This window comes from Camellia sinensis, chromosome 7 (assembly GCF_055761805.1).
Source record: "Camellia sinensis isolate YWXY chromosome 7, ASM5576180v1, whole genome shotgun sequence".
Classification (NCBI taxonomy): domain Eukaryota; kingdom Viridiplantae; phylum Streptophyta; class Magnoliopsida; order Ericales; family Theaceae; genus Camellia; species Camellia sinensis.
Genome location: NC_138967.1, coordinates 71,903,333 through 71,920,898, shown reverse-complemented (window position 1 = coordinate 71,920,898; position 17,566 = coordinate 71,903,333).

Below are 17,566 nucleotides of genomic sequence, written 5' to 3'. Positions count from 1 at the left end.
CGGGGTGGCACACACTCAGTCCAAACTCTGCCCGGCCCAAATCTGTCCGGCACAAAGTCCATATCATTAATCTCCCTCTCAATTGCCCCTTAATTCCGTCCGCTGAAGCGTGACTGGGATTACCTATCCTGATCGGGGTAATACTTCCTCGGTCCTCAATATGTAAGATGGTGACCGCACTAAGAAAGCGAGCAAGGTCCGCTCCACGACTTCCTTCTTGGCGAGCAACATCAGCTCGGTCAAGGAACTTCCAAGGTCAGCGAGCAAGGTCCGCTCCGCGACTTGCTTCTTGGCGAGCAACAACAGCTCGGCAACGAACTTCCAAGGTCGGCGAGCAAGGTCCACTCCGCGACGTGCTTCTTGGCGAGCAACATCAGCTCGCTCAAGGAACTTCCAAGGTCGGCGAGCAAGGTCCGCTCCGCGACTTGCTTCTTGGCGAGCAACATCAGCTCGGTCAAGGAACTCCGAGGAAGGCGAGCAAGGTCCGCTCCGCGACTTCCTTCTTGGCGAGCAACAACAGCTCGGCAAGGAACTTCCAAGGTCAGCGAGCTAGGTCCGCTCCGCGACTTGCTTCTTGGCGAGCAACAACAGCTCGGTCAAGGAACTTCCAAGGTCGGCGCGCAAGGTCCGCTCCGCGACTTGCTTCTTGGCGAGCAACATCAGCTCGGTCAAGGAACTCCGAGGAAGGCGAGCAAGGTCCGCTCCGCGACTTCCTTCTTGGTGGACAAGATCAGCTCAGCCAAGGAACTCCAAAGAAGGCGAGCTAGGTCCGCTCCGCGACTTCCTTCTTGGCGGACAAGATCAGCTCGGCCAAGGAACTCCAAAGAAGGGGAGCAAGGTCCGCTCCGCGACTTCCTTCTTGGCAGACAAGATCAGCTCGGCCAAGGAACTCCAAATAAGGGGAGCAAGGTCCGCTCCGCCACTTCTTTCTTGGCGGACAAGATCAGCTCGACTGGACCCTTGGAGTTGAGCAAATCATCAACTCACCAGCCGGAGTAAAACATCTCGGCTGGAACCTCGCAGTTGAACAAATCATCAACTCTTCAGCCGGAGTAAAACATCTCAGCTGGAACCTCGCAGTTAAACAAATCATCAACTCTTCAGCCGGAGTAAATCATCTCGGCTGGAACCTCGTAGTTGAGCAAATCATCAACCCGTCAGCCGGAGTAAATCATCTCGGCTGGAACCTCGCAGTTGAGCAAATCATCAACCCGTCAGCCGGAGTAAATCATCTCGGCTGGAACCTCGCAGTTGAACAAATCATCAACTCTTCAGCTGGAGTAAATCATCTCGGCTGGAACCTCGCAGTTGAACAAATCATCAACTCTTCAGCCGGAGTAAATCATCTCGGTTGGGAATCCGAAGTTGGACAAAACGCCAACTCTTCCAACGGGAGTAAACCATCTCGGTTGGGAATCCGAAGTTGGACAAAACGCCAACTCTTCCAACCGGAGTAAACCATCTCGGTTGGGAATCCGAAGTTGGACAAAACGCCAACTCTTCCAGCCGGAGTAAACCATCTCGGTTGGGAATCCGAAGTTGGACAAAACGCCAACTCTTCCAACCGGAGTAAACCATCTCGGTTGGGAATCCGAAGTTGGACAAAACGCCAACTCTTCCAACCGGAGTAAACCATCTCGGTTGGGAATCCGAAGTTGGACAAAACGCCAACTCTTCCAACCGGAGTAAATCATCTCGGTTGGGAATCCGAAGTTGGACAAAACCCTAACTCTTCCAACCGGAGTAAACCATCTCGGTTGGGAATTCGAAGTTGGACAAAACGCCAACTCTTCCAACCGGAGTAAACCATCTCGGTTGGGAATCCGAAGTTGGACAAAACGCCAACTCTTCCAACCGGAGTAAACCATCTCGGTTGGGAATCCGAAGTTGGACAAAACGCCAACTCTTCCAACCGGAGTAAACCATCTCGGTTGGGAATCCGAAGTTGGACAAAACGCCAACTCTTCCAACCGGAGTAAATCATCTCGGTTGGGAATCCGAAGTTGGACAAAACCCCAACTCTTCCAACCGGAGTAAACCATCTCGGTTGGGAATTCGAAGTTGGACAAAACGCCAACTCTTCCAACCGGAGTAAACCATCTCGGTTGGGAATCCGAAGTTGGACAAAACGCCAACTCTTCCAACCGGAGTAAACCATCTCGGTTGGGAATCCGAAGTTGGACAAAACGCCAACTCTTCCAACCGGAGTAAACCATCTCGGTTGGGAATCCGAAGTTGGACAAAACGCCAACTCTTCCAACCGGAGTAACTCATCTCGGTTGGGAATCCGAAGTTGGACAAAACCCCAACTCTTCCAACCGGAGTAAACCATCTCGGTTGGGAATTCGAAGTTGGACAAAACGCCAACTCTTCCAACCGGAGTAAACCATCTCGGTTGGGAATCCGAAGTTGGACAAAACGCCAACTCTTCCAACCGGAGTAAACCATCTCGGTTGGGAATCCGAAGTTGGACAAAACGCCAACTCTTCCAACCGGAGTAAACCATCTCGGTTGGAACCTCGCAGTTGAACAAATCATCAACTCTTCAGCCGGAGTAAATCATCTCGGCTGGAACCTTACAGTTGAGCAAATCATCAACTCTTCAGCCGGAGTAAATCATCTCGGCTGGAACCTTACAGTTGAGCAAATCATCAACTCTTCAGCCGGAGTAAATCATCTCGGCTGGAACCTTACAGTTGAGCAAATCATCAACTCTTCAGCCGGAGTAAAACATCTCGACTGGAACCTCGCAGTTGAACAAATCATCAACTCTTCAGCCGGAGTAAATCATCTCGGCTGGAACCTCGCAGTTGAGCAAATCATCAACCCGTCAGCCGGAGTAAATCATCTCGGCTGGAACAGAAGAGTAGGCCCCTTATCCACTATTATTTCGGACACAACAAAGCTCTTCAGCAAAAGTAATTCACTTCTATTACATTGACAAAAAGAGTATTTGCATTCAGAAGTGTTGGGGAAACAAGTCCCTCAAAAAATTACATAAGGCCGCATTCCATGGCCGGGGTACGCCTTTGCCATCCAAATCTTCTAAGTTGTATGCCCCCTTGCCCGGTTATCTTGTAAGGCTCCTCCTAGTTTGCCCCTAGCTTGCCTTCACCCGGCACTAGTGCGTTGCCCATGACCTTCCTTAAAACCCAGTCGCCCACTTGCTCGTTTCCTTCGAGGTTGTCTCCGCGGTGGACGTCGCCGCATCATCCTCTACTCGGATGTGCTCATTGATGCGCTGCATTAGGTGCCACATGGATGTCTGCTGGTTCATTGTAAGCGAATCCCTCAGCCTATGTCCGAGCGGGAGACCGCGCTTGTATTGCGTGATTGCAAGGTTGACCGGGCAATCCAAGATCTCGTTGAAGGTTTCCCAATACCTCGAGTCGTATGCCTTCAGTGTGTCGCTCGGTTCCATCTTGACACTAAGTAAATGATCGACTTCCTTTGGTGTTTTTGTGTTGGTTTTGAAGCGCGTAACAAACGCCTCGGCCAACTGATGCCACCTTTGTATGCTCCCTTCCGGCAACCTCTCGAACCACTTTAGGCCTAGCTCGCCTAAACTTGACGGGAAGATTAGGCACATAAGTCCGTCATTGCGCCGATGTCCGGCCATAACCTGTCGGAAGTGGCTCACATGCATGTACGGATCGGTTTTTCCGTCGTAAAGTGTGAACTTAGGCTGGTGGAAGCCTGCCGGAAGCGGCGTTGTTTCTATTTCCAGGGAAAAAGGAGTGGCACTCAGCCTTGCCAAGTCTGTATCTTCGAATATTGGCATTGCTTGGCGGGGTGGAGGCATTCCGACCTCCTCACTGCCGTCAACCCCGTAGGATAGCCGCTGGAACGCCGGTATCCTCTGAGCTTCGCGCCGACGAACCCGCTCCTTTAAGACCGCCCGCAAATCCTCTGAATGAGCGGAGTAAGAGTACCTCGAAGTCGTCACCGGACGTGAGGGCCGGTGGGTGCTGTCTTGCGCGCTAGACTTCTCTGCATGCACGTCGGAATCACCAACCTGGTAACTTCTGGTAATAGAAATGGATGAAATGCGTCGCTGACTCTGACCGCCTGAACGGCGGGATGGGGTGCGCTCACTGTGGTCACCCACTCTAGCCTCACCTTTCCCTTTGACATGCCGCTTCAGATCCTCCATCTCCGCCGCCATTCGCCGGATGACAGCGTCTTGGTCCCTCAACTTATTTTCCAGACGTCTGGCGTGTGAGTCTCTCCTCCGCCGGTGACCGTCTGGACTCCGTGAATGACCATGACTTCTTCCGCGCTTATCCCGCGCGTCTCCCGACTGTCCGCCAGTGGGCGTTCCCAAGTCAGCCATTGGGTGGACAGCAGGAGGTCCCTCTCTCCTTCGGGTATACTCTGGGGTGGCTCCGTCGATGGCGGACAACGGAAACTCGTCGTTGTTCGCCATGGACGGCGATCAGATGAACCTGGAAGACAAGGTTTTGTCTGTCAAGCTTCCCACAGACGGCGCCAATTGTACGGGGAGCAAATATTCCGGCGTGCCCGTATTCCTTTCTTCCGAGCTCCGTCGATATCCGATCACCTGCGAGCAAATAACGGTGAGCTACCCGGCGGTGTGTGGCCGGAAACACCCTCCGACGGTCAAATTAGCACACACCTTAGAGGGAATAGAGAGAAGGGAGAGAGTGTTTTAGTGTAAGGATTTTCTTACAGAGATGTTCGTCTATGTATCGCGTATGAGGGGCGCAGACATGCCTATATACCTTCTGAGCCCCTTACCCACTCCCAGTCATCTCCTGACACGTGGCTCTGCTATCCCATCTGTCAGCATAGACCTTGCTGAACATCACCTAATCTCAACTGCCTGACTTCACAGCTAGAGCTCGGCAGCCGAGCTGCTCTACCACGGCCATGCCATGCTTCATACCCATGCGCCTAACCGGACAAACACATGGAGGACCGGGCTAGGCGGCATCCCGGCAAAGCCTAGCCCGGGTACCTCCTTTGGTCGGCCTTCCTGCCGGTCAGTCAACTACCTCGGCTGACCATGCCTTTCCGGGCGCCGGTCACTCGGTCTGTCTGGCTTCGACCATCCTCGGACCGAGCATCCTGGTCCGACCGGTCACTTCCTGGCCGAGCAGTTTCTGTTCGGTCCGGGGTGGCACACACTCAGTCCAAACTCTGCCCGGCCCAAATCTGTCCGGCACAAAGTCCATATCATTAATCTCCCTCTCACCTAATATGACATCTACGGCCCCCATATCTTTCATATCAAATCTTTTGTTTAGCATTTGCTTAGTTGATTTGATCATGTTTTGACTACTACCAATGATAAGCATGTCATCCACATAAAGACAAACTATGACATATCCTTGGTCAGTGTTTTTAACATAGACACACTTGTCACATTCGTTTATCTTAAACCCATTAGTAAGCATATCATGATCAAATTTTTTATGCCATTGCTTAGGTGCTTGTTTTAATCCATAAAGAGATTTTACAAGCTGACAAACTTTCTTTTCTTGTCCCGGCACAACAAACCCTTCAGGTTGCTACATATAGATCTCTTCATTTAGATCACCGTTTAAGAAAGTTGTCTTAACATCCATTTGATGTATCTTTAAATTATACAACGTTGCTATGGTAATAAGCATGCAGATGGATGTTATTCTTGTTACAGGAGAATATATGTCAAAATAATCCAGACCTTCCTTTTGTTTGTAACCTTTTAGTACAAGTCTTGCTTTATACTTGTCTATTGAACCATCTACTTTCATTTTTCTCTTGAATATCCACTTATATCCAAGAGGTTTAGAACTAGGTAGAAGATCCACCAATTCTCAAGTATGATTTTGCATAATGGATTCAATTTCATTATTAATAGCCTCTTTCTACAAAGGTGCTTTAGGACATATCATTGCTTCCTTAAAGCTTTGAGGTTAATTTTCTAACAGATATGTTAGAAAATCTGGACTAAAGGATTTTGATGTTCTTGTTCTGTTACTTCGTCTTGATTCGTCATTAGTTAAATCCTGTTGGTCGAGATCATTACTAGTCTCTTGTGTTTGATTGTTATTAGTCTCTTGACTTTGTGTACAATCATAAATTCTTTTCTGTGAACTTAATTCCTGTCCTTTCTTGTAAGGAAAGACACGTTCAAAAAACACAACATTCATTGACTCTATAATAGTGTTCACATTTATATTAGGTATTTCTGATTTATAAGTTAGAAACCGATATGCACTACTATTCTGAGCATAACCAATAAAAACACAATCCACTGTTTTTGGTCCCATCTTTGTCTTTTTTCAGAACAGGAACTTCTTCTTTTGCCAAACACCCCTACACTTTTAAGTATTTACAGGAAGGTGGTCGACCTTTCCATAATTCATAAGAAATGCTGTTGGTTTTCTTGTGGGGTATTCTGTTAAGTACATAATTAGCAGACAACATTGCTTCTCCCCACAAGTTCTGTGGTAAGTCTGAACTTAGTAACATGGCATTCATCATTTTTTTTAGGGTTCTATTCTTCCTTTTAGCAATTCTATTTTGCTGTGGAGAATAGGGTGCTGTAGTTTGGTGAATAATGCTATGTTGTGCACAAAATTCATTTAAAGGTGCATCATAGTCACCACCCCTATCACTTCTAACCATTTTAATGGTTTTACCAAGTTGATTTTCAACTTCAGTTTTGTAGAGTTTAAATATTTCTAAAGCTTCATATTCACTTCTAAGTAACTATACATAACAATATATTGTGCAATCATCAATAAATGTTATGAAATACTTCTTACCTTCTCTAGTTTAAACAAATTTAAGATCACATACATCAGTATGAATTAATTCTAGAGGTTTGGTTTTTCTTTCAACCAATTTAAATGGAGCCTAAGTTAGTTTCGTTTTTACACAAATCTCACATTTGTGATTAGGATCAATTTAAAACTTTGGTATATAATCCAAACCAATTAATTTACACAAAGCATCAAAATTTACATGTCCTAATCTACCATGCCATAAATTCGACTCAAGAATATAAGTAAAGATGTGTTATTCTTATTAATAGCAGCTTTTGGTACAACCGTCATTACATTCAATTTGAAGAGACCATCACTCATGTATCCCATATCAACATACATACCATTTTTTGTTAATACAAATTTATCAGACTAAAAAACAAGCTTAAAATCATTTTTACTTAACAAAGAACCAGAAATCAAATTCTTCCGGATGTCAGGTACATGCAATACGTTGTTGAGGGTATGTTTTTTCCATGATGTCATCTTCAAGCTCACTTTTCCTTATCCAGCCACAGTAGAAGTAGAAGAATTTCGAATAAAAAGTTGTTCACTATTTGCAGCCTCATTATAGGTAGTGAACATCTTCTTGTCTGCACAAATATGATGAGTTGCCCCAGTATCAACCCACCATTCTTTGGGATTTCCAACCAAATTAGCCTCATACACCACAGCAGAGAGGTTAATGTCATTCACCCGGTTAGAGATGTAATCTAATTCTATCACATTCGCTTGATTGGTGGTCTTCTTGCTTGTACTTCCGCGATCCTTTTTAGGGCGACGACAATCAAAAGCTTGATGTCCTGTCTTGCCACAGTTATAGCATTTACCTTTGAACTTTTTATTGCCATTGTTGCCGCGTTGTTTAGGACCATCTCCAGTAAACTTCCTTTTTTTGTTATGTGGTTTGTGCACTTGTTCAACCGCATTAGCTTTGGACTCAATGGGATTTTTACCATTCCTCTTTTCAGCCTTTCGGTTATCTTCTTCAATTCTTAATCTTACAATCAATTAATCCATGGTCATCTCCTTGCGTTTATGTTTTAAATAATTTTTGAAATCTTTCCAAGCTGGTGGTAACTTTTCCACCACAGCAGCGACTTGGAAAAACTCGCTAAAAGACATACCTTCAGAATGAATATCATACAAAATTAATTGGAAATCTTGAACTTGAGAAATTATCGTTTGGGAGTCTATCATAACGAAGTCTAGAAATTTACCAACAACAAATTTCTTTGTGCCGGTATCCTCTGTCTTGTACTTTTTCTCCAAAGAATCCCATAATTCTTTTGCTATTTTCAGAGGGCTATAAACATTATACAACATATTGTCACGGCCATTGAGGTTGTAGTTTCTGTATAGAAAATCTGAATGTTTCCAAGCATCTACAGCAGCAACAAATTGCCAATCACTTTCACCCACTTTAAGTGCTGGAGCCTCCTCACGGAGAAACCGGGCCAAATTTAGAGTTGTAAGATAGAATAGCATTTTTTGCTACCATCTCTTAAACTCAGTGTCATTAAATTTTTTTGATTTTTCTCCATGATTTATTGGAACTTGAACATGGTTCTGGATAGGAACTGGAGTCGTTGTAATAGTCGGATTTAGAGTACTACTTTTAGCAGCCATAATATTTGATTACAAAAATCAGAAAAAATCAAAACACAAATTAATTTTCTAGTTATTAAAATCAAAAAATAAATTACAACACAAAATAATTTTACTTTTCTTGTTACTAAAACTAGAAAAATAAAACACCACAATAATTTTTTGTAACACAAATTAATATTCTACAATTGTTAATGACACCAGTATATTACTATTAGTTGTCAAAGAAAATAAACAGTATATTACTACTATTTGTCAAACAGTATATTACTACTATTTGTATTTTTCAACTAGAATATCACTTTATAAAAGCACAGAAAAATAAATACAATGAAAACACCAAAAATTAGTCTGTCTTAAGATTGTTGGACAATCTTCACCATATTTAAATAAATAAATTCAATTTGTGTACTAAATAACAAACAGAACTGTAGACGTCCCCGAACGCCCCGGGAGGGTCGAGCTCCCGTTCTGTTCATTTGGGGTCACTACAGCTCAGGACTCTCAAATTTGTCACGGTTCTAAGTCCGAACCAAAGAGTCCAAATCCGGCAAATCGTTTTGAGAAAAAACAGATTTTTTTGAAAGAAGTGCCAAACATGGACTGCTTTGCCAGATACAGAGTCGCTACCTAAATGTTTTTTAATGGGAAATTTAGGAAACCCTGACTCGGTGCCAAAGGCCACGTGTCCGTCATCACCAAAGTTGCCTCGGCTCGGGAACTTGGGTACGATTGGGGAAGGTCACTTCGTGAGCACCCCCGCTCGCCCGATCAAAGATCGGCCTCTACTAACCATGATATCTATTTTTGAAAACTTTGTATGTCCTTATTCCGGTTATTAGCCTAGGTTACTATGTGATGCACACAGCATATAAGTATAGATTGGGTCGCCCGAATTGGAACAAAACATTTCATGCTTGTTTTTGAAAGATGGTTTGCTACTCGCAAGTAGGCTTAAAATACAGATTTTGCCATCCTCGGGTGGGTTTAGAAAAGATGGTTTTGCCACTATCTAGTGGGCTTAAAACTCACAGTCAATGATTTGTTCCAATTTAAACAACCCAACCTTCACCCACAGGCATTCAGACAGTTATATCACACAAGCAAATAGCCTCATGGTAAGCATGCTATCATGGCATTCACTCACACGCATGCAAGGATGCTAAAGCATAAAACTTACCGAGTACTCCAAGCCAAAATAGAAACTTCATTAGAAATCATGCATGATCCTAAGTATACAGAAATGCCTAATGCAACACATGCAAAAATGCAACTATAGCAGGCTCGGCTATTCTAAGATGGCATATGAAATGCTACAACTATCATGTATTCAATTTGGAATTGAAAGTACAATGCAGTTAGTATGATGCGCCGAGCCCGGTGCATGCAATACAGATGAATGAATGCAAACATGCTATCATACTGTATGTTAATTGAAATATGCCCTAATCTAACCATCAGAAGCGGATAAATAAAAGGGAGAAAGACGTGGGGTTGGAAGACATACAACACACACACGCACACTTATTACAGTTATGCCCTCGCGCAGAGGGTCCGAATAAATAATACAGTCCCAAATGAAAGAATAGTATAGTCCAAATATTACAGTCCAAATAATATACAAATTCCTAATTAATTTACAAATTAACTAAGAAAACTGTAAAACTGGCGTGCAAGCCAGGGACTGCCTTGCTCCTGATGAATGATGCATGTCTGGGCTGTCTTGCGCGGAAATCCACTGGGATGCCCCAACCAGCCTCTGTTTTGTGATTTTTCTTGGAAAGCGCGCCAAACTCCGAAAAGTTGCTGATTCTTCATTTTGCTGCAACAGAGAGCAGGAAAGGGACATAGCAATGTATTTTCATAAATATATGCATGCCTCGATCCTCGTGCCACCAATCACGCATACCGAGGCATGATGGCCGAGGAGTCGAATTGCACAATTCAATGTAGTATGAATGCACATGAAAACACAACAAAACCTAACTCCATCATGGATGATCCGGAGTGTCGGCGACTGGGGAATTGAGACACATTCCGTCACACGGAGTATGAAATGCACCTTGTTTCCCGTGCCCGGGCTAACTCCTATCCCGAACACGATGCAATATGCATGACATGCATGAAATGCGACTAAGATACAATCCTAGCATACACAATGCTGTGAAAATGAGATGCCTCGAAGTGCGTGCACACGGACATGCAAACCGAGGAAATGACAGAATGCGATCTAAGATACAACCTAGTATGCATTATGCTGTAAAAATGAGATGCCTCAAAATGCGTGCACACGGGCACGCAAATCGAGAAAATGACATACGCAATGCAAATGACATGGAAATATGATATGGACTTACACTAACATGAGAGAGCCTCAGCCACACTCACATAAGAGGCCGATGGATGAAAATGAAGTGCCTCGAAATGCGTGCACACGGGCACGCAAACCGAGGCAATGGCATATGCAATGCAATATGGCTAAAATGGCATATAGAATGCAACATGGACTTATACTAACATGAGAGAGCCTCAGCCACACTCACATAAGAGGCCGGCAGATGAAAATGGAATGCCTCGAAATGCGTGCACACGGGCACGCAAACCGAGGCAATGACATACGCAATGCAAATGACATGAAAACATGATATGGGCTTATACCAACATGAGAGAGCCTCAGCCACACTCACATAGGATGCCGATAGATGAAAATGGAGTGCCTCGAAATGCGTGCACACGGGCACGCAAACCGAGGCAATGACATACGCAATGCAAATGACATGAAAACATGATATGCAAGCATGCTAATGGATTTTCAGAAATGAAATGTGGGGGAAAACAGCCCCGAAATGGGGCGAAAACACACCCGATGCATGGAATCTCTCCCGAAATGCAAATTAGGCGCATAGAATGAACTACAGCTATACAAAGCATGCATAATTGGTACATGGAATGAAAAGAAAGAAGCAAGACAGCCCCAAAATAAGCATTTTTCCAGTACAAACCATGGCTAAACAGCAAGCAAAGATAGGGCAACAATGACATGCAAAAATGGCCCTAAACATGAGATTATGAAGCAACTCACAGCTGCTAACTCCAAATAGGTTAGGACCCTTCAATAACATTGAAGAGGGGCCAAAAATAAGCCACTTTACAGAACTATAAAAACCCTAAAAACAAACATAGATATGGCTAAGCTTTTGTGCAAGAAAAAGGGCCAAAAGGTGGCCAAAGAGGCAAGTGGTATATGCAAAGCCCAAACTGAAAAATTCCCTTCTACAACATTGAAGACGGACCAAAAATATGACTATTTACAGAACTGTAAAATGACCAAAACAGTATACAAACATGCTAGAAATGCAATGCAAAATGAGGCTCAAAAGTGGCTATAACACAAAGTATACAAAATACTCATCAAACAGCCAAAGGCCCTTAATGAAACATGAATAATGGGCCAAAATAAGACTATTTCTAGTACTGTAAAAAGGCCAAAAACCGAAGCACAATAGGCTGCCAAAGCATGCAAGAAAATAGCATTTAAGGAAGACATTGAAGCAAGTGCAAGATGGGGGGCTCAAACAGGGTTGAGCCCTTAAGAAAAAGTGAAAAAGGGCTAAAAAAATGACCTTTTCAGTTTTGGTCGGAGCTCAAATATACAAGAAAGAGAGGCTAAGAAATGTTGCAAAAATGAGCTAGAAAAGAGGGAAAGTGAACTTACCCTTGAAGACTTGACTTTGGTTGCCTCTTGGCTTGAGTTTGTGGCTCCTTAGGCCTTGGAGAACACCTTCAATCTTCTGGAATGGAGGATGAAAGGGTGGGGGGTAGTGGTGTAGAAGGAATGGTGGTGTAGGACTTGGAAGTTTTTCAAGGAAATGAGAGAGATGAAGAGGGATTCTTGTATTCAAGCTTGAAGAGAAAATTTTCTAACCCCTTAACTCTATGTTGCCTGCTGATTATATGGACAAAAAAGGGGGAGTAGAGGAGGGGCAAAGGTGGGGGAAAATTAGGCAAGTTTTCCCCCACAAAATATCCCCCGGATTGGGATATTTTCTGGGGGAAATAGCTAAACAGCTGTAAAGTGGATGTTGTAGGGATCATGGCCGGCTGGTTTTTGGAGCTCCAGGTGGCCGGCCGACCACCTCCCCTAACCGGCCGGCTAGGGGTCAAAAGAGTCAAGTTGAAATAGTGGCCGGCCACCACTTTTTAGGGTCCTCCCAGCTCTCCTCTTCACAGCCCTGTGGTTCGAATTTGGAAACTCTAAAACAGGAGAGAAAACAAGCCATTTCTAGGAGGGGGTAAAAAGGTTCAAATGGAATTAATGGCCGGCCACAAACTTTTAGGGTCCTCCCATGTGTGTACATCACAAATATGTGGTTTGGGGTTGAAGAAAATGGCTCCAAGGTGTTCAACATTGGCTCGGAAGGAGGGGTTCAAAAGGGTCAAGAAACATTAGTGGCCGGCCACTAACTTTTAGGGTCCTCCCATGTGTGTACACCACAAATATGTGGTTTGGGGTTGAAGAAAATGGCTCCAAGGTGTTCAACATTGGCTCGGAAGGAGGGGTTCAAAAGGGTCAAGAAACATTAGTGGCCGGCCACTAACTTTTAGGGTCCTCCCATGTGTGTACATCACAAATACGTGGTTCAAAGTTCAAGAAAGTGGTCCAAGGGTGTTCAACACTAGCTCGGAAGTGAGAAAAACGGGCGTCGGAGGGCGCCGGAGGAGCAAAAACTGGTTGTTGAAACAATTGCTGGCCTCCCACCCTTCTACGGCCTTCCCAGTGATAAAACAGAGGTACTTTCCAAAAATGAACAAAAACCGATGCAAAACGAATGCTCGGGGGCCAAAACGCGCAGTTCGGGGTCCCGAAAATTGCCTGTTAAGCACCGAAAGTGGCGTTCGGGCACGAAGTGGGTCTCTCAGACCCCAGTGTCCCTCAAAAGGGAGAAAATAAGATGTATGCCAAAATTCAGAGCAAATGGAGATGGTTAAGCGGTCCCGAACCGAGGCACACGGCCAACGGTCCCGAAAAATCGGAAATCGGACTCCGAAATGGGCAAAATGGCCTGCAGCCACAAAATGTAGCCCACGGCCACTGAGAGATGGTCTATGGGACCTCTCCCTTCCCTTGGGAAAAGAAACAGAGAAAATCGAGTCTGGTTCGCAAACCGAGACAAGGCACAGAAGAGGGTTCGGAAATCCGGAGGCAGGGCTCACGGCCGCGACTCTGAGACTTCTGAACGAGCACGATATGCAACGTCATCGGGCGCTCAATCGGTGATGTCTGGGTCTTAAGGTCGGTCAAAAATGGGGTGTCTACAGTTGCCCCTCTTTGACAGAACTCGGAAGTCATAAGTGGCGGGAGTGAATGTCAAAGCCCAGAGACGACCCATTTTTGACAAGGCTGAAGACTTAGACTAACATACAAAACAACGAAGAAATGTGCCCGCAGGCAGGGGCAAAATGCAACCGACAATGCAAGCAGCTGATCATAACTTGTGATCATGCAAATGCAGCAAGTTGTAATGAAGCAAGTATTCGCAAGTAGATGCAACAATTTTAAGCAAGAATGCCAAGCAACAACTACAATTTATGCAGTTAAGAATGCAGAGAATCATTCAATCCTCGTCGCGTCTTACACGGAGAAGATGTGATACCTGTGCGATTCGTCTGGTCGCACCAGCCTCAAATGAACCGTACATACAATATCGTGCCTGATGGTGCTGGGGATCTCCCGCTTCTTCTTGGTTGAACCACAGGTACTACCTTTCCCTGACTATGGTCGCAGCTTTCCCTATTCTCCAACGGGGTAATAGACTAGGTTGGTTCAGTATCCAGAATTGAGGTGCATACACGCTATCTCAACCTATGGGGCTTCCATATAGATTTCAAGCCGAGGACACGCCTCTGGGTATTTAAACCAGACTTTAGTCTCGGAAATCCCGAACCTTTACGTTCTAGGCATCAGCCATTCGAACTCTAGTTTCCACCGTCGTAGTTGGTCTCCTAGGAACTTACTGCAAGCACAGGCAGGTGGCTATACCAGACCACCGGAAGTCGTTCGAGCACAACAAACACCAAAGGAATTGCACTTTTAGAGGATTTGAGGTCTCCTAGACCAGGGAGTGCACAAGACAGTGCGATGCAGAGTGAATGCACAAAATAGTGCTAAACAGATAAGGTGCGCGAGATAGCGCGATACCATGCACTAACAAGTACAGGTGAGATGCGCAAGATAGCGCGATGGAATGCGTGCAAAATGCAAGTAAGGTGCACAAAACAGTGCAATGCGCAAGAAAGCGCGAGTGATTTGAAATGCACAAGACAGTGCGAGTGAGGTGCGTAAAATAGCGCGAAATGTAAACTGCACAAAACAGTGCGATACGCTAAACAGCGCGATTGATTTTGAAATGCACTAAACAGTGCGATACGCTAAACAGCGCGATTGAAATGCACTAAACAGTGTGATACGCTAAACAGCGCGATTGATTTTGAAATGCACTAAACAGTGCGATACGCTAAACAGCGCGATTGAAATGCACTAAACAGTGCAATACGCTAAATAGCGCGATTGAAATGCACTAAACAGTGCGATACGCTAAACAGCGCGATTGATTTGAAATGCACTAAACAGTGCGATACGCTAAACAGCGCGATTGATTTGAAATGCACTAAACAGTGCGATATGCTAAACAGCGCGATTGAAATGCAATGCACAAAATAGTGCGAGTGAGATGCAACCACAAGATGCACAAGACAGTGCTAGTGAGATACAAAGTGTAAGTGCACAAGATAGTGCGAGTGAATGCATGTTCTATGCAAATGAGGTGCATTTTCTATGCAAGTATGGAAGAGTGCATTTTCTATGCAAAAGATACGAGCATTTTCTATGCAAGAAACAGGAGCATATTCTATGCAATATTGAAAGCAAATTCTATGCAGAATCGAAAGCAAGCATATTCTATGCATGAATCATAACGATGCGTGGCACGCATGTCACAGAAGTGTATATGAAAGTGCACATTCTATGTAGCAGAGGAGCATCAAATACGTACTCTGGTGCCTCTGATTTACCTCTTAGAGGACTTTGCAACACATTCAGCTCAAAAAGGGCACACCCTCTTCATATTGGCGAGAGGTAACATCTGCTGCTGCTGCTTTAATTGCCGTTCTGGCTTGAAGCATGCTTAAGCTTGGAGTAGAGGCACGCTCATTCTTCAGGGCACTGGCAAGGCCTGAAGAGGTACATATGGAATGCAATCTCAGAATTTTCTGAAGGTGAAACATACTCAGATGCTCAAAATTTGTCCTTTTTGCTTTTGCTTCGTAGTCCGGAACCCATATAGCTTCAAATAGGTCCTAGTTTTGCTGTTCTGACAAGACCTGGGTTGAACCCCGCGACTTTATGAAAGAACCAATTCTGTTTTGCACAAATGTGGAGAACAGCACGGCACTCGGAGCACAAAACGATTTTATTTTTGGAATTGATAAATGAGCTCTCGACCGGGTATTGAGCCTACGACTGCACACAGTGAAAAAGACTCAGCAACGGAAAACAAAAGGTAAACAACCTAAACACATCGAGTAACACTCGAAGCGACTCACGACAAGAATCGAGACAGACAAAAATAAAACACAAGACTCAAATGTGCACATGGAGCCTGTTTCGCCGGGTAGTGTTTCCCACCCTTTCTCATTTGTGGTTCTCACATCACTCGGCCCTCAAGCTCTGTTTTTCTGAAAAAGCCCTCTTCTCACTTTTCCTCTCATCGCACGTCTCTCTATTCTTCAATCTCTCAATTTTCATCCCTCCCTGGGTGGTTGATGGATAAACAGGAAATTGTAGGCTCGTGCCCCTAGCATTCTGCTAGATTCTCTTTCTTCCACTCATAGCTAGTGAATTCCTCCCATGGAAAGGTTGTGCTACAACTGGGTGTGTAGCAAGTCTGTAGCTAACATCAGTTGATGATGCTTTGCTGGGGAGTTTGGATGTGATAAGATCTGTCCAGATGAGGGAGTGGAATATCTTGCCCCATTCTAGTTCGTGCTTCGCACTTTGCTTGATACCTCGTTGCTTGGAGGATGAGAGAGCTTTCTGCCCTTTGTTGTGCCCTTTTCTGGCGAATACAGTGTCCTTTCCGACAAATAGAGTGCCCTTTCTGGCAAGTATTTTGACAAAGGGGAAAAGACAGAACACCTGATTCAACTGTGCCCCTAGTTCATCATTTTGACCATTTTTTGTTTTTGCTTTCTACTAAAACAGTTTTGACCAACATGGGAGTTAGATTAACATGTTTGTTCAATTTTCTGATTTAAAATCATGCAAGTTAGGCTGTGAGCACTGAAAATTTTCCTCTTTTGGGTCCAAGAAATGATCCAGTTTTGAAAATGGAATACTTTTCGAAAAGGTTAGTCAACCTTAGTAAAAATTCTCAAAAACTATTTTTGCAAATGACCACTGCTCAACGAGCACGGAACCTACTCTCGAGATGCACAACTTCAGATTCGAAGGAAAATTGCCCCTTGCTTGAGGGGAACTGCATGGCAACGGAAAGTTGCCCCTTGTTTGAACGGCACCGCGGCGCATTGAATGGCAACAGAAAGTTGCCCCTTGTTTGGATGGCATCGCAGCGTATTGTAGGCAGTCCTCAGAGTGACGAACGCAACCAGACTATCAGATACAGAGAAGACAAAGATGACCAAAAACCATCGCATGGACACAATCGAATTTAAAGTGTTTTACGGCTGGACTTCAGAATGAAGTTGCCTACGTATCCCAAAGATGGGAATCAAGCCTCACGTAGTTCGGGGTTAAGGTACACTCGGGTATTAACCTCTCCTTTTTAGGCTCTAACTTTTGCCAAGGCGCCCATTGTGGGTTTTCGACCTTGCGAGCTTTGTTCTTCTTTTTTCAATTTTTGTATCTTTTCATTCTTTTTCATTTCTTTTCTTTTTTGATTTTCTTTTTTGTTCTTTTCTTTGCATGAAAATTGGAGTAAAAATATCAAATGAGGGCTGGCTATTTATAGATGGAGTGGTGGTTGTACAAATTTGAATGAATAGGTATGGTACCTGTTCGAACAGATCTGGTTTGAATTTCAAACAGATAAACTGTTTTGGGTTTGAATAGATTTGAACCCGTTTGACAGATATGAGACTGTACACTGGACAGATTTGTATTTAAACTA